Here is a 27,499-nt window from a genome sequence, read left to right as displayed (position 1 = left end):
CACCCTCCTGAGATATTATGCGTGATTGGATCCAGGCAGTTTGCACAATGCAGTGCATCAGCTAATTGCTCCTCTGGTTACGATAAGTACAATTGGCTACACTGGTTGGAAACCCAACCCAGGGAATAGGCTATGAAATTGGTATTGAATCTTTGGCAGTGGACTGGCTGATCAGGATACTGAATGAAAAGCTGAAACACAAAGCACAGCTTGTTTTGTTTGGTTCAGTTTTTTTAACAGTAATTTCTAGTGGCGGAGACAGATGTTTCTTGAAGTGGCAAGAGATTTGCTAAGCAGAACGTTATAGCACTTACTGTAATTGCTTTATTAATATTGTATGTGTTTATGGCTTCTATCTGTTGGCTTGTGGCACCTCTTATTTCAAATGACTTTAGGTTTCCTGATGACTGGCAGTTAATCTTTACTCCAGAGATCCTTTGAGTCCCATATTCAGCTTTGTTCCTGCATAGTGAATTATTTCATATGAAATCACATTTTCGTTTGCTTTTATTACACTTAGAAGCCCTCAGGGGGCACTGGAACACCATCAGAGATGGCAGTCCAATATCTGCCAAGGAACCTCTAGTCTGCAGAGATATAAACACCCAGATGCAAGCCCATCCTTGCGAAAGAAATGACCTAGGACATCCTTAGCCAAGTTGCAGACCTTAATGTCAGCTACCATATCAGAAGGGCCTAAGAAATTTTAGTCCAGGGTCATGAAAATACTGGATTCATTTGGGAGGGTCAAGTTTGTAACAGGCATATTCTAAATAACCTCTTTTTTGGTGCGTGGTTTACTCTGCTTGGAAAAGCAGGGATGGTATATTGATTCTCTTCTAGTGTGTGACCAAAAAAAAAAAAAGGGGGGGGGAAGGAATTGATAAGGAAATTGACCAACAAGTGCAAGTTAAATTTGTAGGTGATATTTCCAGAGAAGATTGGTTGTTTTGCTCAATAGCTGTTGCATTTCCTCTCTTCCCTTGCCAGACCCACCTGAGTGGCTCTGAGTGGGTCCTCCATCTTCTCTCAGCAGGCTTCTGCTGTTTTCTGGGCTTGCTCACTGGGCTTTCCTGGGTGAGGCGGGGAAAAGGGAATCCTTTGGGGTGTTTTCCTCTGAGTTTCATGGCTGACATCATTATTGTTGCAATTTGCTTTAGAATTGCCCCTAACGGATCTATGGGTTCAGTGCAGGCCCCACTCAAACAAAGGCCATAAAGGGCGCAAGGAAAGAGCAGCAGAGTTACAGAAAGATTGAGATCACCAAGTCCTTTCCAAGAGCTGCTAGGGCCTCCTTATAGCACCGACCTGCAGTGGAGGACGGAGCGGGGCATGATGCCCTCTGCATTCGGTGCCATGTTGCGACAGTCATTCCTTTGTGAGTCCTTTTGCAAAGACTCACAACAGGAAGCTTCCAGACTCACTGGTGAAAAAGAAGCATCTTTCTTTGATTCACGTCTCTAGGAAGAAGTCTGCTCAATATTTAATTTTAATCTAACATGTCACACTTTTTCCATGCCAAGAACTAACCCTCCAGTTATGTATAATTCATCGCAGTGGACAAGACTGACAACAGTGCTCCTGCAGCGGATGCTGTTGAGAGTGGGCGTGTGGTAGCCAGGACTGTCACCTTCCCGCAGACATTCAGAAGAAGGCATTTTTAAAACCAATCAACATATACAGAAATCATTTGATGCAGAGAAGAAAACACTAAAATGGAGTAAAAACATGTAGATTTTTTTTTAATACACTCTGCACGAAGCATAAATAAGTGCAGCTTAGAGCTAACCACAGCTCAGAGCTAAGCTTTCTGTGCTTCAGTTTCTCCATCTGTCCCAATGGCCCTTCTTTAAATAATGTGTGTGAGACAGATTTTAGAATAACTCAAGACAAAGAAACAGGACAGCAGATATACTTCCATGATGCTCCATTATTGTTGCCTTTCAGTTGTAACTAGCAAGAAATTGAGTCAGCCTTCTCATGGCAAAAAAATATAAAATGATAAGAATTAACTGGAGTCAACATTCAACCCTCACAACTACAGAGTCACAGCTGTTTTTATCTTCAATAATCATCATTCCTCACCTCCAAATCTGATTCCTCTCCTTAAAAAAAGACATTGATGCTACTTTGTTAATACAAATAAAAAATCAAATGAGGATACATATCTATAGAAGTTACATTTCTGTACTTAAGCTAATACCATCTTGCAGGTAAATAAAGCTGATTCATAAAGGCCAGGTTACCACATAATATTATTAAAATACTGCCATTCCCTCAAGCTGTTCAACAGCACAACCAATCTGACGCATTAACATACTGCATAGTGAAAAGGCTGCACTTGCAAAATCCCCAGATTTTGTTTCCTTTAAAATATTGTGTACAAAAAAAAAGTCATATTCAAGACATTGCTTATCCACAACATCCCTGAAGTGCTTTGACAGCTATGAGACTTTTTTTAAGTAACTGAGCCATGTATACATGCATTTGTTCCTCCTTAATGCTTATTCTTTTTGTATCACTTACCAGCATGTAATTTCACTTTTCCTTATGGTTAGTTCTTAACGTTGTACATTTTTTTTCTGTATGGTAACCAACTTTCCAAATGGATACTTCTGAGAGGAAGCTACTTTATCTTATCTGTATATTACATCTGATGCCTTCCTGGTGCACAGTTACAGTGTCTTAAATTGTTTCCTTAAAAAGAAAAAAAAGAACAAGAAGCTCAGATTAGCATTCTGTGATGACCTAGAGGGGGTGGGTGTGAATAAACGCCGGGAGTCGGTGATGGACAGGGAGGCCTGGCGTGCTGCAGTCCACAGGGTCGCAGAGAGTTGGACGCAATTGAGAGGGGTGGGATGCAGGATGCATGGGAGGGAGGCTCACGAGGGAGGGTATACATGTATACTTGTAGCTGATTCATGCTGTCGTGCAGCAGAAATTAACACAACATTGTAAAGCAATTATACTCCAATTTAAAAAAAAAAAAACAAGAAAGAGAAAGAATGAGTGGAGGGTAGTGAAGGAAGGAAGGAGAGAGAGAAAGAACCTCAAGGATATTTTCCCTCCAATTTCTCATTTTCTTCAAATCCAAGATGTGCAATTCTCAAGAATATTATGTTCCCTGGACTGATCAGTATTCTCTTTCAATAAAACCACAGGACATAGCTGTTGGGCACAGAAACTAAATGTCATGAATTCAGTACCCTGCTACTTGGCAGGAAACTCTGGCTGCATGCTTTTTATGTAATGTTTTTTTCACCTTCACTCCTTTATTGTGCTTTTTTTCAACAAAAGTTAGACAGTAATAACGAGCACATTTATACACCGCAGTTAATGATTGTAATAGTATAAAGTAAGAGGATAAATACTTATTAACACAAAAAAGTACAGTATAACCCTTCAATGAATAGAAAAAATTATTTCAGCAGTTAATGAAAACATGGATACATTTGACAGAATTACTTAGGGGAAGAAAATCGCTTACATGCCTCCTGGGGTCAAATTAACTGGGTGTGTATGTGTTTAATCCTTTCAGGACTATAAAGTATAATTGTTGTAAACTGCCACCCTCCTTGCCTCCTACCCAAGTCTGAGTAGGCACCCCCCCCAGTTCTATCTTACCTTTTGGTAGCTAATCTGAGTTTCTCTTCTCAAGAAGCACCACAATGTCTGCAGGAAAGGAGGCTAATAATGGCTTCCTGGGAAATCCTATATTCAGTTCCCTGGTGTTAATTGTTGATCAAATAACAGACAATCAGAGCAGTAGTCACATGGATAAAGAAGGAGGAAGGTGAGGAGCCATGGATAGAACAAGGGATAAAAAAGATACTTTCAAAAAATTCCAAAAATTATCAAAGTTAATTTTTCTTTATTAATTAGCATTTTTATGTCTTTTGATATTGCACTCTGTTAACTTGATGGCCTAGATTAATAAAATTAAATACTTAAATACATATTAATTAATGGTCTTTCTACAATCACCTCATTCCTTGTTAATCTAGGCATTAGCAAAGAGCTTCCCCCAGTATATATGGAATATATATCCCCAAGGAGAAGGCACTCATCACATACATACAGCCAGTCTATCAAGCCTTAGATGAGTAAAATAATGTTAAAGACATTAGCAAGTAATTGAACAAAATTAGTAAAGGAGTAGTCTAGGATTAGAATCAATCCTTTCTGATTAGAAATGTCATGAAAGTGAAGACAATTCACTTATGATGGAAATTTTTTCTATAACTTTTGCAAGTTGAGATGAATCAATTACTCTGGCTCTCAACTAAATCACAGCATCTATAAAAAAGCACAGCTGGGCAAAGTGGCTACAACTCTAGAGTTACTTGATTTATATAATGTTAAAAATTTTTGGTTATCATAACTGAAAGATGTATATATATATATATACTCCAGTGTTCACTGCAGCACTATTTACAATAGCTAGGACATGGAAGCAACCTAGATATCAACAGATGAATGGATAAGGAAGTTGTGGTACATATACACAATGGAATATTACTCAGCTATAAAAAGGAATCCATTTGAGTCAGTTCTAATGAGGAAGATGAACCTAGAGCCTATTATACAGAGTGAAGTAAGTCAGAAAAAGACAAAATCATGTATTAACACATGTGTATGGCATCTAGGAAGATAGTACTGGCGATCTGTGAGCAGGGCAGCAAAGGAGAAACAGACATAGAAAATGAACTTTTGGACATGGTAAGGGAAGGAGAGTGTGGGATGATTTGAGAGAATAGCATTGAAACACACATATTACCGTATGTAAAACAGATGGTCAGTGGGAGTTTGCTGTATGACACTGGAAACCCAAAGCCAGGGCTCTGTGACAGCCTGGGGAGAGAGGTGGGAGGGGGGTACAAGAGGAAGGGGACATACGTATATACCTATATCTGATACATGTTAAAGTAAGGCAAAAATCATCCCAATATTGTAAAGTAATTATCCTACAATCAAAATATAAATAATAAAAAAAGAAAAAGAAAACATTTGTGGTTATTAGCAAAAAAGGAAGACTTCAGGGTATGAGGACATGAATATATCATCTTTGATTTCTTGATAACATAAGCCTTAGCAATGTAGATTTCAGTAAGTTGTGTGTAGAAATATGTGGGATTCTACTGCCAGAGAATCTAAAAACATCCCTAAAAGGATGGGAGACACTCAATATTACAAGCAAGCACAGAGCAGAATAAAATGGAAATAACTTAAGGAACTGTGTTTCCTGGAAGCAGACATGAAAAGGGAATTTGGGGACAAGATGTTTAACAAGGGAGAAGGGGTGATGGTGTCCATCAGGGACGGAAGGAGCAGGAAGCAGGTGGGGGTGAGGAAAGGCATCAGGTGACAGTGTTGATCTGGCCCTTGTGGAAGGAAAGCAGGGAGGGGGCAGGATGGGGCGACGTTGCCAAAAGCAAATTCTCCAACAGCCCAAACAGGAACTACAGATGGAAAACTGACTAACCATGTCCTGCCAAAATGGTCAGGTTCTAGAATTCCCTTGCTACCACATGCTCAGACATTGGCTGGGACTTCCCGGAAAGCTTGAAGTCTTGGTCCAAAGCTATGGTGATGATGTCCACTGTGGATTTGACTTGCATTTCCCTGATGATCAATGATGCTGAGCAGCTTTTTATGTACCTGTTGGCCATTTGTATGTATTTTTTGGAGAAGGATGGCTATTATCAAAAAACTCAAAAGACAACAAGCATTAGTGAGGATGTGGAGAAAAGAAAACAATTGTACTCTGTTGGTGGGAACAGAAAGTGGTGTAGCTACTATGGAAAACAGTGTGAGGATACTCAAAAAATTACAAATAGAATTACTTCTGGGTATATATTCAAGGGGATTGAAATCAGGGTCTAGAAGAGATATATTCCCATGTTTATTATAAATTATTCACAATAGCCATGGAAACAACCTAAATATCCATCACTGTACAGTTTAAATTACTTTTCAATTTAATACCATTTCAGTCTTTCATTTTTCTTTATTGCATCTTATTAAATATTGAATTACACTGTATGTGAGGCATAAGTGCATCTTTTCAAGTATCAGATATAAGCACATGGCTTGATATTGCCAATGAATTTAATTTTTTTCTATGCACCAGTGCAATATCGTAATGTGTTATTTGACTGTCTTAAGAAAACACCACGGATTATTATGATATGTACATAATTTTAATTGATAATTAAATTGAAATGAATGATTTTACAATGATATTATCAACTTATTTGTATGGAAAACTTATAATTTAAAATATAGATAAAGAGTGGAAATGGTAAAACTAGTATTGTAACTGAAGCAATAAAGAAAAAAGAAAGAATATTTGCCACAAATATACTAAATGCAAAGTGAAATTTGTTGGGGCAAAAAGAAGAGCTGTTTGTTGTATAAAATTTTTAAAAATAAGATACATGACTCCATGCCTTTGCTAAAACCTATTCAAAGCGGATGTTTCTGTGAGGGTACTTTTCCGTAAGATTAACATTTAAATCAGTCCACTTGCATAAAGCACATGTTCTCCCATAATGTGGGTGGCCCTAATTCAATCAGTTAAAGGCCTGAATAGAATAAGAGACTGACCTCCCCTGAGCAAGAAGGAATTTTCCAGCAGATGGCCTTCAGACTTGTACTACAACATCTGCTCTTCCCTGGGTCTCCAGCCTGCCAGGCCACCCTGTGGATCTCAGACTTGCCAGTCTCCATAATCACATGAGCCAATTACTTAACAAATCTTTATATACACATCCTATTGGTTCTGTTTCTCTGGATAACCCTGACTAGGGTACATTGCAACTCATACCACCACTGAGTAGGCAAGCCCCATTGCCCAGCTCTATCATACTTTCAGTCCCATGTCTGACCAGAGCAGGAATCTAAGAACTTTAATTTCCTTCCCTTGGACTTCTCTTTTGATGGCTCTCTTTCTGAGAATGACTAACTCTAATAACTGACATCCTCAGAGATTGTCAACCTGGGTCCCCACAGAAAGACAGTTCAAGGTTAACCCTTGGAAAGCACAGAGTTGAAGGGGCAGAAACGCACCTGTGAGTGTTCCATCTTCCTGTCATTGATCCTCTTCCTGGCCTTGTGGTGATGCTGAAAGATAAAAAAAGAATGAGAGTCGGGAACTTCATGTCATTCCCCTCTATCTAGACAAGATGAAGATATCATCAATCACAAATAAATGCTTTTCTGGATTGAATTCATTACAATCAGTTTCCCACTTCTGTTATTCATTTATTTTAAAGTAGATAAAATAGGACTTCCCTGGTGGCCCAGTGACTGAGATTCTGTGCTCTCAGCAGAGGAGACCCAGGTTTGATACCTCATCAGGGAGCTAGATCCCACATGCCGCAACAAAGACCTGGCACAGTCAAATAAATCAAGAGGATGGAATAATTTTCCATTGTTTCTTCTCTGAAAAACTCAAGCTACAAAGGTTTCCTCAATTTGAGGCCTTCAATTGACTTGCCCATCAGCAGTCCTTGGCTGAAGAAGGCCCAGATCCTCAGAAACATCTGTGCTTCGTTCAATGGGATCCTGTTCCCCACTGCCCTCCAGGTCAGCCCTCACATAGGGAGAAGATTATCCCAGAGACATCTGAGGTAGAAGGCAGCTGATGAACGATGTGAAGAAATATCACCTTGGGTATTCCGAAATACCTTAGAAAGACAAATTATCACCACTGATTAACGGTGTTTGGGATTTTCCCTGGAAACTCTACCACACCTGGGAAGATGGTCAGTGAATTTTGCATGGGAGTCTCCGGCTCCACTCTGACCTCTTTCCTGCCCAACTTTTTCCCCTAGAAGGATGGTGTCATATTATTTTCTGAGAGTTTTCATTCAAGTGTCTTTCTGCTCCTGGGAGCTGTTCCAGATTAAAGAAGAATAAAGAAATATTATAAGTAAAGGATCCAAAATATGTGATCCTTAATTGTATTTTGAATTGGAGGGAAAACATGCTGCAAAGGTCACTGCTGGGTGGGTGAACTGATAATACCGAAATAAAGATGGTAGGTAAGACAGAGCAAATAGGACAAATTATAAACAGTAAGTGAATTTGGGTACTGTCTTTACTAGTCTTGCAAATTTTCTATAAGTTTCAAACTGATTCCTAAGGAATGGTATTAAGAAACGGTCCACTGATCATTCCTGCTGAGTTTTAACAATGTGTGTTTGAGACACACACATTGATGCCCACAGCTGTCACTACCACATCCGACTCCTCAGAGTGAGAAATTCAAATTTTTTTAAAAAATTATTTATTTATTTTTGGCTGTGCTGGGTCTTCATTGCTATACACAGGCTTCCTCTAGTTGAGACAGGTGTGGACTATTCTCTAGTTGTGGTGCATGGGCTTCTCATTGCTGTGGCTTCTCTTGTTGCAGAGCTTGGCCTCTAGAGTTCAGGTTTTAGCGGTTGTGGTACCCCAGCTTAGATGCCCTGCAGCATGTGGTATCTTCCCTAAAGAGGGATGGAACCCATATCCTTGTACTGGCAGGCAGATTCTTAACCACTGGACCACCAGACAAGTCCAGAAATTGCAACTTTAAAGGAGTTTTATTAAATTCTCACTCAGACAAAAACACCAAGACATGATTACAACTATGGTTCTAACATTTTCAACATGGATTTTAAAAATTATTGGAAAATGCAAAGAAAAGAAATATACATACATGTAAACATACAAAAAGTAAAAAAATCACATTAATATGATTTTAAACCTTGCCCTGTAACACATACCTGCAGTGTGGCCTGGGAAACGTCATTTAACTGCTTTCTTTCTCAGTTCCTTTATCTGGAAAATAGAGATAAAAATCCCTTGTCACAGAAATAGAGTTATGATTAAGAATACCAACAGAAGCAATAGAAGATTTTCTGGACCTAAAATGCCTCTATTCAGAAGATTCCAATTTTTCTAAATGCACCTGGCACAGTCCCTAGTCCAACAGTACATGGGACACAGTCCTACAAGCCGATAGATTGATTCTCCTCAACAAGATAAAGTGCTCCGTTCTTCATATTTTTGCACGTTGATATCACTACCCCGTACAGCTGGTCTGTTGAGGACCAATCCAGGCAGACGTCCCCCACTTCAGCCTTTTATGTGATCCTACTGACAGTTCTTTCCCCTCAGCCTTTCTCTTCCACTAAAACCCACTATTGGGTTAGCAGATTTCACTTCATTTCTATTTCTCTTCAAAGTGTTTCTATATTGGGGTAAAGCTGCCACGTGTTCACTTTACCATGTCTCCTGTGACTTATGGAAAATCTCCCTTTTAATCTACAGTTGTCATTTTCTACCAACAGAAACATTTTGTTTCCAGCCTCCTGCTGCTGCTGCTGCTAAGTCGCTTCAGTCGTGTCCGACTCTGTGTGACCCCATGGACGGCGGCTCACCAGGCTCTGCCGTCCCTAGGATTCTCCAGGCAAGAATACTGGAGTGGGTTGCCATTTCCTTCTCCAGTGCATGAAAGGGAAAAGTGAAAGTGAAGTTGCTCAGTCGTGTCCGACTCTTAGCGACCCAATGGACTACAGCCCACCAGGCTCCTCCGTCCATGGGATTTTCCAGGCAAGAGTACTGGAGTGGGGTGCCATTGCCTTCTCCTCCAGCCTCCTACAGAAGAGAAATAAATATTCAGGTATAGGGATCCATGGCTGTGCCCTCTGTGCATCACTGTATGTATCTAAAAAGAAATCTACATCTAGAAAAAAATCTATAATTGCATGGAGACTATGAACTGTTATTTGAAAACTGCAGCCTGCCAAACCTGAGGATGAAGGGTGTGTTTCACTAAATTCTTGAAATTCCCAATTTGAAAGCTTAAACCGATGAAACATAAGGCTCTATCACTTATTCCAATCCAAAATATTATTCAACAATTTTTATTAAAAAGGAAAGAATACAAAAGTTTTGGCACTTTTGCTTATGTAGTTTCAAATGCATACTAAAATATTGACATTTTTAAGATAAGTTTCTTTTAAAGTAATTTTTTGCCTCAAACCAATTTTTTTTCCGGATGTTACTTTCAAGAAATCCTACGGAGACTTAGCATTTCAGGGTTTCATATAATAAAATCACATTTGAGAAACAAGAAAAACTGCAAGTCATACATAGCATAACTGAAGATAAAATGATAACCAGTATTTCTGTTCTCTGCCTACGTTCCCCCAAGAGAAAATAATTACCTTTATTTCTAGGGAGTCAGACAAGGGACTTCTGGAATGAAACATATGGATTACAAAAGTGTACATTAGACTTAGGAAAGGATCTAGGGGGTAAATTAGATTAAGGATTTAATATAATACAAAACTGAGTCCTGAAGAAGGTTTGTCCATGGCTCTTCAGTTAGAAACGGCGTCTCCACGTCTACCTTGGTCTCCGTGCTTCCTGCCTTGTCCTATTTCATGGTTCTGTACATTCTACCAGTCCTATAGTCCTATCTCCAATATCCTTCCCCTTTAACAAGGCCCCCTAAGGGCTTCCTAGACAGGATGCTTCAGAATAACACCTTTAAAAGTCCTTATTTCCACCCTAGCTGATTTCCTTCTGTGGTATTAAGACTTTTCGATTCTAACAGAAATACCCCATTTTTTGTTCACTGAAATGCAATTTGATAGCCTTCATATCACTTCCTTTTTTCTTTTACCTCCTTTTATCCAAAATTATTCAACTACCGCTGAATGAGAGGAACTCTGACAGATGTGGAGGATGTCAAGTTAGACCAAGTTCCTGCCAGAAAGAACCCACAGTGTTCTTTGAGTTATTTCTACTGTCATTATTGAGGCTGTCTACCAATTTGCAATTCTCTTGTTTCTTCCTGATTTTTTCTATTTGACATGAACACTGGGTGACATTCGTTTACAGGAGTACTAATATTGTCTGCTCATCTATCCATCAGTTAATTCTTCTATCTGTCCATCCATCTATTTATCCCATCAGCTAAAGATACCATTCTGTTGCCGAGGGCACCAACCTGCCTGATATATTAGTTGGCCTAGCATAGGCATGTTGAATTATATCACCCACTTCTCATAATGAATGGGCTTTTGTCCATAGGGGAAATAGTTTGGAGTTATGCAAGATGAAAATCTATAATACAGTGGTTTTTACTCTTGTCCCCTCAGGATGATCATTTTGTTAAGGTTCTTCCTCTGTCATTTTTTAAGCTATAAAATGACATTTAAAAATAGTACCATATAATCAAAACTTCTCAAAATACCAGAAAAGAATCAGTAAACCTCTGTAAACCTGAGTCTTCATGTTCTTAATGGTTAGTCTCTTAATTAACAGCTTAGAGATCCCACCTGCTGTCAAAATAATTGTGCCATCTTTTCAGTTAATTTTTATATGACCTCAAAAGCCTCCCATTTTTTTCCTTCTTGGAGATTAGTTCCCCATACTACTTTTCTCATAAAGTGTTTCAATACACATTCTAACTCAAAGGAAAACTAGAAAAAAAAAAAAAAAAAGAGTGTTTTCTTTGTTAAAATACAAGAGACTTCTTGACAGGGAGGGGCTCTGAAATAAAGAGAACAGCCTTGTTAAAACTTTGAGCTGTGCTTGAACACATCCTACAATGTTTAAATTGTCTGTTCCTGGAATAAATTATAAGCTTAAAGTTTAAAGCCAACTCCCACTGACTAATAAAATGGAAAATATTGGAGTAGGCCAGATACTAGTTTTCGGTGAACAGCTTCTCCATGAATTGCAATGAGAAATGATCAGTACAAGTGACAGTAAACAAAAGTTAGATTTAAAAAATGCCTGGAGGATATGTGATTCATGAAAATTACAGAGTTTGTTTCTGCTTCCTGATAAAGACGACTAATAAATTATAAGCACATCAAATGTAGCTGCTGATACAATAATAAATATTGATATAAAACAAAGCTCAGAATACCTTCTTTTGCCGCCTGAATCTTGCAGGCCAGTCTGACAGCTCTATGTTACTCAGACTTTACTAAGGGAAATCTCTTTTTTTTCCTTCAGATTAAACAGCAATAATAGAAAGCATTGTGCCTATCTAACAAGGCATTGCAGTTCACATGAGAGTAACAGTAGTCTCCAGTAAATAAGATTTTATATAATGTAAAGTCCCCAAAGGTCAAATAATTGATACCTCTAAAAGAAGCAACCATATTACAATAGCAATAAAAGAAGGTGAACTTAGATGTTTTCATTCTTGGTGTTTCATGTAAACCACAAAATTTAAGAACCTATTTCTACTTTTCTTCACAAAACAATAATATCTGATCTTTAATTTTCATCTGGTTATTCCTACTCTTTGCTTTCCTCCTCAAAGTTCCTCCATTCTGAAAACTCCATGAAAAATATTTTGTGTGTGTGATTGGCTTTGAATTTCACTAGACACTAAAATCTGGAAAGTGATATATAGTAAGAGGACCCCCAGTCTGGAAACTGGAAAATCTCCACTCGGGTTCAATGCTTGCCTTGCATTAGCTGTGAGACCACAGGGAATTCACTTCTCATCTCTGTACTTCTGTTTCCACTTATGACATGAGCAAATTGGCCTGGATGGCTGATACAATTCCTCCCAACTATAAATTGTGACTTAGGAAGCTCAGCTTTGCATATTCAAGAAAATGGACAAGCTTGAATCCATCCTATCTTTGACTTTTTTAAAGCTTATATTAGTTTCAGAGTGATTTCCCAGAGAAAACTAAAAATGGACTGAAACATATTCTAGCTTTTTGGACTAGGTCTTCATCCCATCTTCCTGACTGAGCCTGGTACAAAAGAGGATATTTTTGAATCAGCTTTGCAAACTGCAGTTACTCTTTCTTCCATCCACCCTCAATTATGCCAGGCCATTTTCTTTAACACAGTTCTTTTATCATTCTTCTATATCCAGTCTTCGCATACTCCCTGGTTGCTATCACTTCAAATCTAAGTATTCTCATCCACCTGAGGGACCTTCACTATCAACATCTCCTACCACCCTCCTCACATACCTTTTATCACAAGTTCCTAGTGCTCTAAGCAGCTAATCACTTCTCCCCACAGCCACTGATGTCATGCCTTCATTCATATTATTATGCACTTCTTCATTCATCTAGTTCACATTCTGATAGCATTTTTGGCAAAGATGGAAATGTTCTGTGCTGTCCAATTAGGTAATCAACAGCACAAATGATTACTGAGCACATGAAATGTGGTGAGTCAACTGTGAACCTGACTTTTATTTCTTTTTAATTAATTTCTAATGGTCACATGTGGCTAGTGGTGAACATATTGGCTAGCACAGCTCTAGATGATACTATGATGTGACACCTAGCTCCAATCCCACTTCTTGCAGGATAGGGCTCATTAAAATTACCTCCAAAACATGAAAAAGAGAATTCTCTTAACTCCATTGGAGAATCTAATGGATCTGGGGTGCAATCTGGCCATGAGTATTTTTGAAGGCTCCCAGACCATGCCAGGGGGCATCAAGTTTGGCCACCGCTGCTCCATGAAACCCACTCAGGCTTCCCATGTCTCAGTATTTATTGCTGGACGTCTCTTAAACTCTGCACAATAGTCTGAATCATTCAAGTTAGCATTTCTTTTTACTGCCACTTTCAGTTTTCTTTAATTGGAAGCATCTTTCTCCTGTTTTGTCCACTGAATCTGCTGCCACTCATGGCAGGTTCTAAATATTTTTGATTATTGAACACTTTTTACTTAGTACACATAGCCTTGAAATGAGAAATATTTATAGTTATTGGATTTAATGAACCCTAAATGAGGGTTTCTGTCCTGCCTGTGTGCTAGATGGTACGCTCCATGAGAGCAGAGGCCATGGCCCTTCAGCAGTGTACCTCTAATACATAGTGCCTAGTCTGACACTCAGAGGCACTGAATAAGGCATTGCTGAATAAGTCATTTAATGAAATAGTAAGTACTTGAATGAGTGCTTTTATCATGGAAAGTGAGCATACAGTCATCTGTACATTGAGGTGGTATGTATGTGCGTGCACATGAGTGTATACTGCATGTGTACACACATGCATGAATGTACATACTTGCAGGCATGCGATATATTATGTGGTGTGTATGTGTGTGTTTCAGATGTACAATCACTGTGAGCATCCATAAGGGGATCCAAAAGTTGCTGAGTATTCCAAAGGATCCCTTAGCACCTCGATTCTGCACAGCTGGTAGCTCTGCTCTCCATAGCTCTCGTCCTGGGAAATATGGTATTAATACCGAATGAACAGATGGTGCAGGGTGTGTTACTTAAGACAGTTTTGCCAGGAGGTAAATTTATGCTTTATAAATGTACTTCAAAACTATGCTATTTGATTTAATCACTTAATGCAAAGACAGCTGCATACTATATTTGCCTTAACTGCAGTTATATGGGTTATCTGCCAATCTGTTAATTATAGTATTTTGAAAGGCTTCAGGAAAAAAAAAAAAACAGTAATTACACAGATTGGGAAAGGGGGAGGAACATTTTTGAAGCCTAAATTCAGACATTCATTCCCAGTCAACACAACTTATTGAAGATTTAGAAAACTTGTTAAGAAAGTGGGAGTAGATGTGATGGCTTTCCTTTGAAAGGGGCTTCTGTGCGTGTTCTCAGTCTGCATTAGCTACTGTGGGTAACTGTCTGGGAGATGGGAACTGTGTGATGTTCCAGCTGGGCAGAGCCCTGGCCCATTCTCCAAGGTCTTGGAGCCACTGCTCGATTCTCCGAAATTAAAAAGAGGAGGAGGATGGTGATGAGGAGGAAGACCAGGATCAGGAGGAAAAGAGGGAGTAACGGGGAGGGTTAGAAGAGAAGGAAGAGGAAAAGGATGAGGAGGACAGGGATGGGGAGGAGGTTCAACTTTGATTGTAAACATGATTCCGTCCTTGCTGTTCTCATACTTCTCCACACTTGCTTGCTCCCTGAGTTCTCTGTGCCTAAATCTTCTCTGCTAAACAGTTGCAGAAATGATTAAGCAGATTTAATTAATACTGTATCAGTGAAGAGGAATATTTCAAGTTTTCGTCTGACAACTTCCCTTCCTTTTCTTGCCAGGACTAAATGCCACATACTTGAAGGAGAAGTCTGGCCCATTTCTCCTACCCTCTGGGGATTCATGTTCAATTTCATTGTCATTTTAAGAACAAGATTTCCTCTGTGTGGGCAACTGTACCAGTATCAAAGGACTGAATGGGATCCAGGCTGTAAATCAAAAAATTGGGGAAAGAGTATTACAGGTTATCTGGTCCACTTCTCTATTTTCACAGATGAGGAAACCAAAGACCTTTTAAACTGATTCAGTTTACCAAATTAGTTAAAGAATAATGGGGCTTTGACCATGAACCCTCTTCTATCAGTTTACGCTCTTTTCACACACTCAGACCCTCTATAAATTATAAAGTAACAGGAAGTAAACAGAAAGAACAGAGAATTAATTTTCCTGTATTAGTCCACAGGCTGAACTGGCTGGAGCTGTCTTTGGGCAAAATTTAAAAGCAGCAATAATAACAGTCATCATAACTGTTTGCCTAGGGCTTCCATGTTCCACAGCTACCAGCGCCATTCACACCTAGAACGCTGCCCCATGGGCACTGCTGCCTACTCTGTGCTAGGTATTTTCCAAACATCATCTCAGTTAAAACTGCCAAAAACTGACAATGCAAACATCATCTCCTGCACTTTACAGACAGTGCTCTCAGAGTCTGAGTAACTTGCTTAAATCACACAACTGAATTCTAGTAGTCTTATATTCAGACTTGGATTTACTGAATCAAAAAATACTATATTCACCATCCCAAGAAAATGTGCTTGTTTCTTGGCAACCTCCTTTCAAATACTTACCCTAATTCTCTCTCCCTACAGCCATTTTGTGGCTTGCTTCTCCTAGGGGTACCCTCTGCACCACAATTCAACAGATGGACATCTCACCTGCATAGCCAGGATATATGCAATGTTCAACAAGCCTCAAGTGATGAACTGATACATGCTTAGACAAGGGCACCAAAGCACACATTGAGAGCTAACCTCCTTTTTTTGTTGTAAGTATACATTTCCATACAGTCTTATCAATGCTGATACATAGGTGTCCAGCTAACCTACTGAAGTAGAATTACTTCAACTTCTTTTGCTAGGCAGAAGGAGAGGATAATACCATGGCTGGCAGGTGAAGAGGAGTTAGAGGGGGCAGGCCTGGCTTTTTGTACTTCTTTAATATTTAAATGACATTGTACCTAATCTATGAAGAAGCTAGGAGGTACTTATTTCTTTAGTGGTCTCTAGTATTTCCATTTCCTTGAGATCAAAATTACAGACAATGAGATCACTTTGAGCCTTTACATCTCTGCTTTGAACCCATGTCATATATTAAAAACAAGTGTTTCATTAAAATTTTAATGCCTACAATCACAATCTTCATGTTTTATGGCAATGTAACTATCAATATTCTTTGGCTGCTCTGTTTCTTATTGTAATATCTCAAATTTTTTTAAGAAATATTAATTATCTTTGAATGAAGCAACTTTATCATCTACTAGTTAAACAAATGGTTTGATTTCTGGTGTATTATAAATATCGATATTTTACCAAAAGCTTTTTCTACAGCTTTTGAGATTATCATATTTCCCTTTATTCCAAAGGTAAGCAACATTTTCTAGAAAGGTCCATATAGTATATATTTTTGGCTTTGTGAGTTATATTATCCTTGTTGCAACCAATCAACTCTGCTATTGTAGAATGGAAGCAATTACAGACCATAGGTAAATGAGTGGGCATGATTATTTCCCAATAAAACTTCATTAACAAAAAAAGGAATTTCATGGATGAGAGACTAGCATTCCAAAATATGAAAAATTCTTTCTGGTTGATATTGGAGTACTTATGTAACCGAGCTGAGTGTGAGTGTGTGTGTGTGTCTGTGTGCTTCTTTATAGTATAAAATTGCTTTCAGGAAAGTTGTGTAACTAGCCCAATTACCAATTTCTGTTCTTCCAAAGAAGGAATTACTCCTAGGAAGTATATTGACTCTGGGGCATTCCAGCTGGTTAGATATTCACAGCCCCACACAGAAAACCTAGGTTTCTCCCGGCATCCTTGTTTAACCAGCACAACTTCCCCCAATCCTTCTTCTGGATACTGTGATTTAGAGTTTAAAAAAATCTCCTTCAGTTAGCAAAGATAAAATCTGTGTCTGCCATTATCCTTATTACTTTGGAGTGATTACTGAAACAAAGGACCAAAATTACCTTTATTCAATCATCTAACAAATGGAAGTGTTCTCTTTATAATTTGTGTTTTTCTTAATTATATTTCATCTTATTTTTTAAAATATAGAAAAAACACCATATCCACTCAAATACAGTCATTTGCTTTGTCATCTGAAAAGCAAGTTAATAGAAAAAAGATAAGGCTTTTCAACAAATGATGCTGGAACAATTGGCCATTCATATTGAAAACCATGAATTTAGACACAGACTTTATACTTCTCAAAAAAAAATGACTCAAAATGGATCATAATCCTAAACGTAAGATGCAAAACTATAAACTTGCTAGAAGATAACACAGGAGTACCTCTAGGGGACCTTGGGTCTGACAATGAGTTTATAGATACAATACGAAAAATATAAGAAAATATGATAAGACTGAGTTTATTAAAATTAAAAATATTTGCTCTGTGAAAGAGAATGGCCAAGTAAAAGCAGTCTAGACCAACTCATGCATGCTAAGTCACTTCAGTTGTGTCCAGCTCTTTGTGATCCTATGGACTGTAGCCCACCAGGCTCCCCGGTCCATGGGATTCTCCAGGCAAGAATATTGTAGTGGGTTGCCATAACCTCCTCCAGGCCATCTTCCTGACCCAGGGATTGAACCCAAGTCTCTTATGTCTCCTACATTCGCAGGTTGGTTCTTTACCACTAGCACCACCTGGGACTGCTTAAGCCCGGGATTGCTTAAGACGAAGACTGCTTAAAAGTAAGACTCTAAAAGTTCAAGCTGATGTGTTAATTGATAGGTAACTATCTGTCAGAACCAAGCTCACCACTATTTTAAGAAAAACATCAAAATCAAACATTCAATTTTATGTAAACATGATCCATGTGAAAACTACAATGTTGACTGTCTAATATCAGTAAAATAATTACTAAACATGCAAAAGAACAAAAAAATATAGACTCATTAACAGGACACAGCAGTCTTAAATATTCTAATAATATGACTTCAAAATACATGAAGCAAAAACTGATAAAACTATAAAGAAAAAGAGACAAAGCCATAATTTCAGTAAGAAATTGCAATAGCCTCCTCTCAAAATTAAAAGAACATATAACCAGATCATCATCACTATAGATACAGAGGATCTTACACACTGTCATCCAACTTGACCTAATCAGCATTTATAGACCACTCAAATCCCATGGATGGAGGAGCCTGATAGGCTGCAGTCCATGGGGTCGCTAAGAGTCAGACACGACTGAGCGACTTCACTTTCACTTTTCACTTTCATGCACTGAAGAAGGAAATGGCAACCCACTCCAGTGTTCTTGCCCGGAGAATCCCAGGGACGGAGGAGCCTGATGGGCTGTCGTCTATGGGGTCGCACAGAGTCGGACACGACTGAAGTGACTTAGCAGCAGCAGTAACCCTATGAGAATGGAATGTGTATTAATATTAGTTCACAGCCCAGACAATCCACAAAGAAAACTCCAGGCCCAGATCACCTCACTGATAATTTCAACCAAATACTTAAGGCAGAAATATTATCATTAAACATGCTGCTGCTGCTGCTAAGTCGCTTCAGTCGTGCCCGACTCTGTGCGACCCCACAGACGGCAGCCCACCAGGCTCCCCCGTCCCTGGGATTCTCCAGGCAATAACACTGGAGTGGGTTGCTGTTTCCTTCTCCAATGCATGAAAGTGAAAAGGGAAAGTGAAGTCGCTCAGTCGTGTCTGACTCTTCGCAACCCCATGGACTGCAGCCTACCAGGCTCCTCCGTCCATGGGATTTTCCAGGCGAGAGTACTGGAGTGGGTTGCCATTGCCTTCTCCAATCATTAAACGTAAACTCTTTCAAAAAATTGAAAAGGAGAGAATATTCCCCAATTTATTTTATGAGAACCACATTACTCTGATATCAAAATATGAAGACATTAATAAGAAAACTAGATGCTAATATCCCTCATGAATGCAGATGTAAAAATTCTAAACAAAATTTTAGCAAGTTGAGTCAAATAAAAAATTAAAACTATAATACATTACAACCAAATTTGTTTTTTTCTAGGAAGTCAGGGTTGGTTGAACATTTGGAAATAAAAATAAATGTATTTTAACATATTAATAAACTCAACAAAAACACCAATTTAAGAGAAAGAAAAAAGTCACTGAACAAAATCTAACATACCTGGTATATATTCCTAGCAAACTAAATAAAAAAAATTTATTCAACTGGATAAAAGGCATAAACAAAAAATTCACAGTTAAGTTCATACTACATAGTGAAAAACTAAACACTTTGAAATAAGACAAAGATTTCTAGTTAATATTATACTGGAGGTTCTAGCTAATGCAATAAATCATGAAAAATTGAAACCATTCAGATTAGAAAGGAAAAATAAAACTCTTTTATTCATAGATGACATGATTTTCTAGATGTAAAAGCTAACAGAATCTGCAAAGAATCCTGTCATCACTAATAAGTGGTTCAGTAAATTTGCAGAACACAAGAACAATAAAACCAACCATATTTCTATGTAACAGAAGCAAAAAACCAGAATTTGAAATTTTAAAAATACCAATTACAATAATAACAAAAATTTAAGAGTGATAAATCTAATAAAAGAGGCGAAAGACTTGTACTCTGAAAACTGCAAAAGATTGGTTAGAGAAACCAAAGAAATCTAAATAAAGAAGAAATAGACTTTGCTCTTGGTTCAAAAGACTCAATGAGGTTAAGGGATCACTTCACCCTAAATTGATTTACATATTCAACATAACCCCATTCAAAATCTTCAAAGACTTGTTTTTCAGAAATTAAAACTTTGATTCTAAAACTCTTATGGAAATGCAAAGTTCCCAGAATAGCCAAAAGCATTTTGAAAATTAAGATCAGATTTGGAGGATTAACACTACCAAAGTTTAAAGCTTAATTTAAAGCTAGAACAATAAAGACAGTGTGATATAAATGTAAAGACAGCAAAATAGATGAACAGAACATAAATAAGGTCACACGTATATGAACAACTGATTTTCCAAAAAGATAATTCAGTGGAGAAAGGACAGTCTTTTTAACAAAGGTGCTGAATCAACTGAATATACACACACCAAAAAAAAAAAAAAGACAACTCATATTCATACCTCATCCAAAATATAAAAATTACATAAAAATTAACTGACAATAAATCATTGACCATAATATAAACTTATATCTAATAAGCATTTAGTAAATTAGAAGAAATCTCTGTGACTTTGAGTTAGGCAAAGATTTTTAGATACAGAGAAAAATGGATGACCCATAAAAGAACAAATTAATAACTAGAGTGCATCAAAATTAAAATTCTGCTTTTTGAAAGACATTGGGAAGAGAAGGAAAGGACAAATCCAAGCTGGGAGGGAAATTACATATAAAATAAAAGATCTCTTAAAACTCAGTAGTTAGAAAAATAGACATGCCATTTAAAAAATCTGCATAAACTGTTTACAATAGCCAGGACATGGAAGCAACCTAGATGTGCAACCTCCATTCGTCTGCTGATGGATAAGGAAGCTGTGGTACATATACACAATGGAATATTACTCAGCCATTAAAAAAAATACATTTGAATCGGTTCTATTGAGATGGATGAAACTGGAACCCATTATACAGAGTGAAGTAAGCCAGAAAGAAAAACACCAATACAGTATACTAATGCATATATATGGAATTTGAAAGAAGGTAACGACAACCCTATATACGAGACAGAGTAAGAGACACAGATGCATAGAACAGTCTTATGGACTCTGAGGGAGAAGGTGAGGGTGGGACGTTCTGGGAGAATAGCATTGAAACATGTATATTATCATATGTGAAACAGAACACCATTCCATGTTCGATGCATGAGAAAAATGCTCAGGGCCGGGGCAATGGGATGACCCAGAGGGATGGGATGGGGAGGGAAGAGGGTGAGGGGTCCAGGAAGGGGAACACATGTAAACCCATGGCTGATTCATGTCAATGTATGGCAAAAACTACTACAACAAGTAATTAGCCCCCAACTAAAATAAATAAATTTATTTAAAAAAATAAAAATAAAAAAATAAAAAATCTGCATAAGAGATATGGAGAGACATATCTAAGAAGACATACAGATAGAAATAAAATAGAAAATAAACACATGAAAAGTTGTCCAAATTGTTATTCATTAGGGAGAAGTAAATTAAAACCACAATATAACATCACCACATGCCATTTAAATGACTACAATTAAAAAAGAGTGATCATATCAAATTTTGGTGAGTATATCAACTAAAACTAAAATTCATGCTTTGATGGAGGGAATACAAATATTTCCCTTATGACCCAACAATTCTATATAGGCCTTACTCAAGAGAAATAAAAGTGTTATATGGACATAAAAACTTTTTAAAGAATCTTCTTAGTATCTTTATTATAATAGTTGAAACCCTGAAACAAATGTCTATCCTAGTGGTATGAATAAGCAAACTGGACATCTCAACAATGCAATACTACTCAGAAATGAACTACAAAAACATACAGCATATATCTCACAGATGGGCTGAGCAAAAGAAGTCAATACAAAGATAACACATATTTCATATAATTTTACTCAGATGAAATTCTAATACAGAAAAATTAATTGGTTTTACAGAGAGCAAGTCAGTGGTTGTCTGTGACCAGGAGTGGTAACTTGCAAATGTGGAACTGGACTGAAAAGTGACACGACTGAATTTTGGGGGATATTGGAAATGATTGGCATGAAGATTTATCAAAGCATATTAAAATCTACAGCTAAATCTGGTACATTTCATTGAATACAGATTATACCTCATTAAAGGTGATTTCTTCTACAGTTCGACTTATCTCCACGAAATATCCTGACCAGAATACCCATTCAATAGTGAAGGGTGAAATCTACATAATTTTCTGTACTTAATGTAACTGAATTCATCTTCATTTCAAAAAAAAGAATAATGGGCATCAAAGGAAAGTTTGAAAATAACCTTCTAGAGATGTACCAGCTTGTTTTCAAAACAATCATTTATATAACTGAGATTAAAATGTAACTGGCCTTTTCAGCTGAAGCAGATAAAAATCTGGGTTGCTGAAACTTGTTTAGCTGCTCTATAAAATAGCTGCAGTATCATTGGCACTTATTAGGCATGAATAGTGGTGCACTTTCCTGTTTAAAGACGTTAGCAGAACAGCTGCATTCCGAGTTATAATGATGTGTTTGAGAGCAGCATAAAGTCTGTAGGTTCAAGAAGGCTATGGGGGTTCATGCAATGGTTCCCATCAATAGTAATGACTCTTAACTTGGCTTGTGCTTTCAAACCCTGGTTTATTCCAGTTCATACTATTTTCCCTCCTTGGCATGGAACTACAGCTACAGTTTTGGACAAAGCAAGAATGGAAATTGATGTCAAAAGATGTGGCTTTGATTCTCACTCTTGCCCTTTAAACTGTGTGACCTTAGATTGATAATTGATTTATCTGGTTTTTTATTTTCTTCATCTGTAAAATGGAGATCACTGTTCCCAGCACATAAGTGTTTTAAATATTCAATTCTGTAATGTAATGAGGGAATTAGTCATCATAAGTTCCAAGTAAACAATGGTTGGATAGGAAATCAGAGTCTGGTGTAAAAAGCTAAAATGTTGGAGGCCACTCAGAAATGATGCTACAGATACCAGGGGATGACTGAACTATGAGCCTAGAAGAGGATTAACTGAAGGTTGCTCTCCAGGGCAGTCTGGCTCTCAAGTCCAACAGAGGAAATACTGGCAAAGTAGTAGTCTAGGTTGCAATGTTAGCTGAACTGGATTAAATACCGGGTTAACTCAGGTTACCCTCTTTACAGCTTAATATGATCAAGTATCTCTTTTAACTGTAATCTGATACACAGAGAGGAAGAAAAGGACCTCTCCCCACTCTCATAAAAAATCTTCCTCAGGAATAATTGCCAAATAAGAATGTCTTATTTAAACTGGACAATTTCATGAGATAAACAGCAGCTCTGACAGGCTTCCATTTTCAGAAAAGTCACTTGACAAATGCAGGTTTTCATACCTGAAATGCCAATGTTCTGCTTTAGGGTTTGAGGATTTCTATTCCGCTCTGAGGAGAACAAAGTAGCATATTTGAAGTTAACTTGGATTTTTTTTTTTAAAGAAAGAAGTATTAGAATCCATGGTGGCTGCCTCCCGAGGAATCTCATTAAAATACAAGACTGGATTCTTTTGATATGTGTGTACTGTTTCCTTAATATCATGTCCTCCTAGTTCCCTAGGAAGGGCCAATGTAAACTGAACCATTCCATGAGTAACAGACTTACACACCAAAGAGAGATTTAAACCGAACCAGGACGATTTTTGTCTACCAACCTCTTACTGCAAAGCCTTTCCAGGAAGTTGACTGTCAAGCCCTAGGCCACATCCAGAATTAACTCTTTTGCAAATTTACAGAGTGAATTTGTGCAGGAGGGGCAAAGTATCAAAACTATGTATGGGAGTTACCAAAAAAAAAAAAAATCCTGCTGACAACATGCAGGGAATTTGGAGAAAACTGATCACTTAGGCCAGTAATTGACAACACTGTCTTTAGGCACTGCAGTTTGCTTGCAATAGTCTTAAAGTTTGTTTTACAATGCTCTGCCACAATAACCCAATTCACTTTCACTGGAAAAAAATACTTATCATGGAGCACTTTTGTGAGGAGATTGGGAAACTTTAACAAAAATTAACAAATACAAGTTTTAAAATTAATTTATCCTAGAGTTAGCAATATTGAACATTTATTACTCTAGAAACTATTAACTTCCATAAGGAAGGGCTAAGAGTTGCCAGCATGTTTGGAATTTAGATACAACCAACAGGTGCTAATTTTTCTTGAACAAATTGAGTATCTGCTCTATGCCCAATACTGTGTAGGGGAATAAATAGTTGTTCAAGAGTATAGGTGAAGGTTTAACCATACTTAATCAAATTTTCTAAGGAAAACTCATATTTATCAAAAAATATTTCTCTATAGAATTCCATTCTTTAGCAAGTAAAACTACCAGTTCTGTAAGTATGTTTATAGAAAAATTTAAAATAAAGTTAAAAATTTAAGTATTTCTACTCCAAAGATCCTAGCTAAGTTTATTCTTTCCCCTGCAGAGGAAATTTTATACACAAAATGTTGACAAATGCAGTGATGATCACTGATAGAAGTGGAAGCAGAAACCAGAAAAATGGTTTTAACTTATCAGTGATGTATTAAAACATAATCTTTTTTTGGATAAAATACAAAGTACTCACACAATCAGTTCCAACTTAAGTAAAAGAACAATTTCGACCAAATCTTTTATTTTGCCAAAGATAAAAGATTTTGTTAGAAGAGAGAAAGATAAAGGAAACTGAAAAATAAATTTGAAAATGTCTTTTTTCTCTTCCAAATTCTAGCAATTATATGCAATGATAACATCAATGAAAATCTAGGCTTCTAAGTTTCAAGTATTTCGTGTGACTATTATTTTATGTTCTTCATACAGAGTTTCTTATTAAGAATACAAAGAGCTTGGTTTTATCACTTCTATATTTTCTCACTTTAAGTAAGCTTTTCAGGAATGGAAGATTTCTTAAGAACTAACTTAAGAATTAACTAATTTAGTATTTTGTATTAATTTTTTCAGTAGCTACAGAAAAGCCTGTGGATATGCCCTCTCCTTTTTTGGTCCCAAGTATTTACTTCAAAATAGAGCTAATTTTAATAGAAACAAAAAGAATATAATCACACCCTTAAATTTGGAAAAAGATGTATCTCATATTCTACTTGTATCTCAGATATGTTTCTAGAAAATGTAATGTTCCAGTATTTTAGAAATAAGAAACAGCCCCCTTTCCGAAAAATACATTTATCTTTTCAGAAAGAGAAAGATGGGAGGAAGACAGAGTGGGGACGGTGGTCTGAGGAATGGGGCGGGTCATGGAGATCAAAGTCAAAGTAGCATGGACTCTCCCGCCCTCTGGTGGCTGGATTCTGGGAAAAAAAATTAAACTGTTCCATGGATTGCTTTTGTTCTGGTGGGTTTATTTTCTCTTTGAAAATTTAAACTAAATACAAAGGTGTTTAGCCAATTGGCAACATTTTTTGGAGTATCAGGAACAGTCTGATTTTATTCCATCAGGCATATTTATGATCCGGTCGGTATTTTTTCAGTCACTGAGGTAGCATTCCAAACACAAAGTCAGCACTTTGTAAAAGGCACTGGTGGAAAGTCGTCCTCAGTTGTCCCCCAAATTCAATAGCATAGTTTCATAACCACCCACACATTTTACTCAATTATCTCCATTTCTCTTAAACATCTAACTTTTTTTTAACACCTTGAAGCTTAAGAAGTAAGATAAGTCTGGCCCAGTGGTGTCACTGTTGCACCGTATGTACATGCATGAACCAGCAACGGTTGTCAAAACCAAAATATCTCATGTTCACGTCGTGAGCCTCATATTTAGGTGCGGGTGTAAGGTTAGTTCATCTGTTACATTTATTATTGTATCTCTAAAAGTTGTATGCTAATCCTCAATGTATTTATCCTTAAATTTTCCCTTTAAATGGGATTTGTACTTTCAAAAACTTAACATTGAGATATCTTAAGAGTGTTCATTGTTAATCTCAACCTGTGAATTTGTAATGCATTTCCATTTATTGAATGAGCTTTATAATCACATATGATTCCAACTGACTATACATGCACAAATGCTTTTAAACTTCTTAAAATACTAATTTACCACAAAATGAGTTTGTTCTATAACTTAATATTACAGTCACTATCAAACAAACATAGACATTTAATCAAGCTTATGCAGGACTCTTGGCTCAGCAGTAAACACAGTAATAATCAAAATATAAGTTTGTTAGGACTTCCCTGGTGGTACAGTGGCATGGGTCTTGAGTTTGATCTCTGGCAGGGAACTAGATCCCATGCACTACAACTAAGATTCTGCATGCTGCAGCGAAGATCCAAGATCCTGTGTGCTGCAACTAAGACTCAGTACAGTCAAACAAATAATATATATAATATGCGTGCATGCATGCTAAGTCACTTCAGTTGTGTCCAACTCTGCGATTTCATGGACTGTAGCCCAACAGGCTCCTCTGTCCATGGGGATTCTACAGGCAAGAATACTAGAGTGGGTTGCCATGCTCTCCTCCAGAGGCTCTTTCTGACCCAGGGATTGAACCCTCGTCTCTTATGTCTCCGGCATTGGTAGGTGGGTTCTTAACCAGCAGCACCACCTGGGAAGCCATGTATTGTGTGTGTGTGTGTGTGTGCGCATGTGTAATATTGCTTATTTTTGTTTTTCTGTATCTGTTGCAAAACTTAGTTGCTGGAATGATAGTATACTGATGGGAGGTTTGCCTTATATTTTCAGGGAGAATGTATATGAAAATTAATTAACGCCAACTCATAGACACAATCTGAGAAACAATAAACTTCAACAGCAACTGAAAAAGTTGCTCATCTGCAGCTTACTCCTGTCAAAGAAAGAGCTGAATCTGAACGATCTTTCAGATAGCATTCTACTAGAAATTTCTACATAGTGATGATGATGAAGTCTCATGGTTTAATGTCTGAACTTTTGAAAGTACAGCTCAATAAGTTAATGACAATTATCAGCTATTATCCATTCATCTTCTTGGCTCCAATTTCAAACGTACAAGATTAATGCTTGGCTAATTTCCCTCAATGAAATTAATATGGGCAGATACTATTATTATAAATCATTTAAGTACTGAATTCTTTTAAAAAGAATTCAAATCACATTTAAATACTTGTGTTCAATGAAAAGAGTCACTCATTGTCAGGAAACCTGAGTTTTAGTCCCAGTTTAACCATAGATTGCTGATAACTTTGAAGATGGTTCCTCTATAATATCAGTGGATTAGATTCTTCCATAATTTAAAATTTTTAATCTTATGGAAAGTCAAGGATTTTCAGGCCTCTTATTTAGTATTCACTTTAGAATGACCCCATGCCAGATCCATAGTATGTGATCAAGGTTTGGGTCAAATTTAATAACCTAGAAAGATGTAGATATTGGAATACGAAAATATACCTATACATAAGAACTCACCAAGGAAGAGCAGCCAACTTGGAAACACATTTGACTGTAAAGACCTGGCTTGTACTCTACAACCTAATCTTCTAATATCAGCTAAATTATTTTGTTGCAACTTTGCGGGCATGCCAAAAGCTGACCCAGTATTTCCCTGTTCAGCTCCATGCTCTCTGTGTGCTGGACAGG

The 27,499-nt window shown here is 37.4% G+C and overlaps 1 protein-coding gene across 1 annotated transcript in view; it reads right to left on the bottom strand.

Moving 5' to 3' along the window:
* Positions 1–304: 304 nt before the first annotated feature.
* Positions 305–27,499, bottom strand: part of MPDZ (multiple PDZ domain crumbs cell polarity complex component) — a 212,908-nt gene continuing 185,713 nt past the window's right edge. The window contains exons 51-56 of the mRNA XM_081570360.1: positions 8,772–8,826; positions 7,069–7,122; positions 3,625–3,725; positions 2,527–2,697; positions 997–1,073; positions 305–462 (exon numbers count right to left, since the gene is read on the bottom strand). The gene's annotated coding sequence lies outside the window, so the exon portion shown is untranslated. The remainder of the gene's footprint in view (positions 463–996; positions 1,074–2,526; positions 2,698–3,624; positions 3,726–7,068; positions 7,123–8,771; positions 8,827–27,499) is intronic.

The sequence above is a fragment of the Giraffa tippelskirchi genome, chromosome 1, assembly GCF_054371585.1.
Source record: "Giraffa tippelskirchi isolate mGirTip1 chromosome 1, T2T-mGirTip1v1.2.pri, whole genome shotgun sequence".
NCBI lineage: Eukaryota > Metazoa > Chordata > Mammalia > Artiodactyla > Giraffidae > Giraffa > Giraffa tippelskirchi.
Note: the sequence above shows the minus strand (reverse complement) of the source record. Positions and strands in the feature narration are given on the sequence as shown.